This window comes from Tympanuchus pallidicinctus, unplaced genomic scaffold (genome assembly GCF_026119805.1).
Source record: "Tympanuchus pallidicinctus isolate F22 unplaced genomic scaffold, pur_lepc_1.0 scaffold19, whole genome shotgun sequence".
Taxonomy (NCBI): Eukaryota; Metazoa; Chordata; class Aves; order Galliformes; family Phasianidae; genus Tympanuchus; species Tympanuchus pallidicinctus.
Genome location: NW_026294710.1, coordinates 3,855,372 through 3,859,452, shown reverse-complemented (window position 1 = coordinate 3,859,452; position 4,081 = coordinate 3,855,372).

Sequence of the window (4,081 nt, the reverse complement as noted above, 5' to 3'; positions counted from 1 at the left end):
CTAAATGCAATTTTTTTCACTCTCCCACCAGCTCGGCTTCTAAAAGGATTTAATAACACCCCAGTGTGTGCAGTTATAAACCGAGTTCGGAGCGTTTGTGTTGAGTCAACTTTATATAAGGAGATGGGAACTCATGTTGGTGTGGAGAAACAGTTTCAACGCCCCAGTTGCTTTACATTGGGCACGTGTGTGTCTTGCTTCTGGTAATCCTGATGCTAAAAGTAGGACAGTGTGCACAGCCTCCAGGAGCACATTCTCACTTCCCATCAAAGCTGCTTCTGAGGTTCAGTGCCCCTCTGCGTGTTAACATGTTGGCTAGTTTTGATCGTTCTTCCTAGTGAAACTTCATCACTTTGTTTAATTGCAAAAGTCAACCACTGTTTTCAAGAGATGAATTAGACCACTGCCACAAGAAAGCATGACATTTAGTAGCTTAAAAGATATTTATGACTGCATCAGTTCTTCTTCTGAAATACAGCATTCATTTGTAGAAATTCCCCACTGGGAGGAAAGAAATCGATGACACATGGAAGGTGCTAAAGCCCCACCAAAATAGCATCTTAACGGTTCCTTAAAATGGTGAAATGTACACAAATGATGAAAAACAGTTCAGAAGGTTAACCAGTTTAGTCTTGGAGCAATCTGAGTATTTCAAGACAGATTTACAGTGCACTGAAAATCTGATTATGTAAACTATCGTAAATGGATTCAGTGTGTTAGAAGCCAACACTAAATCTTCAGCTGCTTATTGAAAAAAAAGGCAATAGGGAACTATACATTAGAATGAAGATTGATTTTGGAAAGCCTAACATAAATGAAATATGCTGACATGATGGGTAACTGGAAAGAAAGACAGCATAAAATTAACAAGCGTCGGGTCTTGCTCCAGGATTACGACTATAAACTAGAGAAGGACATTAATTGTAAAGCCAGTCCTTGAGATGAACTGCAAAACTTCTGATAAAGCTTGTCAAAACTCTCCGTGTTCTTGGTTCAAAATGTGCTGCAGTTGCGCCCTATCATTAACAGTAACTGGAAATGATCCTGAAAACCCCCGTGCACAACCCCCTGCCAGGGATGGGGCCTTGTCCTTCATCAGGGCCATCTGCATGGTGTGACATGGGGGGGCTGGAGGTTTGAAGTTGGAAAGGTTTCACCACACTAAGAGCACCCCACTCCAGAACTCACATCACATGAGGATTTTGGGTGTCCTTCAATAAATACACCTATTGTGTGGTTTGGTCCAAGGCATCACAACAAAGTTACTGTGAGCTATGTAGCCCTTTTATTCTCTCTTTTTTTGCTAATTACTTTTCATAACTGTGTTTAAATTGCCTCAATACTTCTTTAGATCTATTTTCATTAAAATTCATTATAACCCTGAAAAGATTTATATGTGACTCCCTAAAAATGTGTTGTTAAATATTATGGATTTTGTTGTTGTTGTGAGGCCCTTCCTTTTATCCTCTCTCCATACCCCTAAGGAGTGTTCAGTAGAAGTGTTTTATGCTAGCGTCGTACTTAAAAATAGCCAATGCCATTAGAGTGGGGATTTGATACGATCCTTTCTCCAGGATTGGTAAGTCAAATAAAATGAAAAGCCCCTGGGAAACCATCCAAAGGAGCACTACAAATCCAAAAAGAATCCCAACACATTGTGCTGCCTCTTTTGAAACTAGGTCTGCGAACTGGACTGTTGGCATATCAGTCACTTTGTGAAAAGAGTGAATCTGGACGGGCAGGTGGGCACCCACCCAACACGTGAGCTCCCTGCTCACAAGTGGAAAACATAGCAGAGCTGGTCAGGTCAGCCTCCAGCCGGTCTGCAGGACAGGTTCCAAAGGTCCTACCACCATCACTCCATTCTGTCCTCTGCTGCCATGTGGGACAGCAGCTCCTGCCACCTGAAAAATGGGTGCCCCAATTCACCAGGGGAAGCCAGACCTTCCTGCCCCCAGCACTCCTGCATTTTCCCACTGGAGAGCAGTGGGAGCAGTCCCTGCACTGAAGCACTGCACCATTCCAGCACTTCCTGAGAGCCTTTCTGAAGTGCACAGGAGATGAAGGATGTCCAGATTATTCTGACTCAAGGACGAAATTTTGTTTTCCATTATGAAAAACCTATACAGATGTGAGGGTGAGGAGGCTAAATAGGACATTCTGTCTCTACAGAAAGAAGTGTTACAGGCAAGGAAGAACTAAATCTTTTGCCATGTACTAATTAATCCCACACTGTCAGTGCAGCAAAAACAAAAAGAAGTCAGGTGGAGGAGGTGGCAGGGGGCGGTGGGGCAGGTTACTTGATCAGGACTTCAGATGCATGTGCATTTGTATATGACTCACTAGGGTACGACTTGTCACCCATCACTGCATGTTACTTGCAGCACGGCCATCGGTGCTGCCCCTCATGCAGGCTGTGCCCGCAGTCAGCATGGAAAGAGGTGCTTTTAGAAAGTGATCCGCCTTGCACTAAGGCAGATGCTTAACCTAGTCGAGATGAGTTGTGCCCTAGAAGTGCCTATTTCTCTTCTTTGACTAAGATGAAGCCTGAAGCAATCAGCACTGACATAAAGGGCTGCGCTGTTGGCATCAGCAGGAAGGTGAGATCCTCCAACTGAGTCACTTAATTTGCCTTAAATGCAATCATGGGATGGATTGTTTCAGATGGTGCTATTTATATGAGCAAAATTCAGAGGAAAGAAACAAGAAGGCACTTTGCTGGTCTGAGTTGGCACCCAGAGATGAGTCACTTTGATCGCTCCCTGATACCTGGGAGACAGAAGGATAACTCACGTCGGTGTCAGCATACAGACACATCCATTAGCCATGGTGACGAAGTCATGAAACCTCCATTCTGCTGTAGGAGTGTAATTATTGCAAGAGGAATGTCTGAGTCATGGATGCAATGCAACCTCCCTTCAGGTATGTGATACAGAAGATGTTAAGCAGCCAAAAGACTGGAAAATACCAAAGTGATCACTGTTCAGTACAGGTGAATCACACAATGAAGTTCCTTCATTGTATGGCATATGGAGAAGTGGTTTGAAAAGCATGTGGGGCAGCATATCAGTGCTTGATCTTTCACAGTGTTTTCTGCAGAAAGAGAAACACTTCTTATTTGATCCCTGCTATTTTGATGTGGATTCTTTCAGACAGTGACTGGAGTCGCAGGTTTTCTTCAGAGATATGTCAAAATATCTTAGGGTCTGGAAGCACATATTTAGGACACCTGCCGAACCCTTCCCAGCCATAGTTCACTGCCATAGTATAAGAGCAAGTACAGCTGGAAGGGAGAAAGCCTAATGTCTACATAAAACCAGTTCAGAATTAAATTACTACTTAAAGATGCTCAAAGGAGACTGATTTTCTTTCTTATTCTAGTGTATTTGGTGGAGAAATAAGGGTTGTTTAGATACCTTATCTAAGAATTTCCATCCCTTCATACATTGTTGTGATTCGGGTAAAACCCTTCTGATAGTTGAAGAAATATCTTATTGATGCTATCTAGTCTGATGTTCTCAGACTAGAAGGAGTAGCAGCTAAATGGCCCTTCTGTTGGGAAAGGCTCCTAGGAAGTGTCTACTGTCAAAGCATGGAGCTGGGCAGGAGCTGCACCGTCAGGCTGCCACATCTCCCACGAGCAGGGATGGAGTGAGCAGCTCCCAGCTCTGGGGTTGGTGGCATCACCTGCATCCTTGGAAAACAACAGAAAAAAAGAGCCACAGACACAAACAAGATAGAGACAAAAAAAAGAAAAAAAGGAAAAAAAAAGAAGAGTGATTTTGATGTGATTTACTTCACAAGCCCCTGTGAGCTGCTGCTTCATACTGGAGTTTTTTTCTTCCAGGCACAGTCCAACAGGCACTGCTGGGCTTGCCCCTGCTCCAGGGCAGTTGGTGGGGAGTGGCCACGGAGGTGGCACTTCTGGACCTCATCCTGCTCCTGGCCAGGGGCTGTGCCAGCAGGGCTGTGAGCGAGGCCACCCTGCCTGCAGCTCTTAGGTTCAGTTTGATCTGACCCATACCAGCTCTTCCTTTCCTTCCTTTTAACCTTTCCCTTTTCCTCTCTTCTGCAGCTTCAC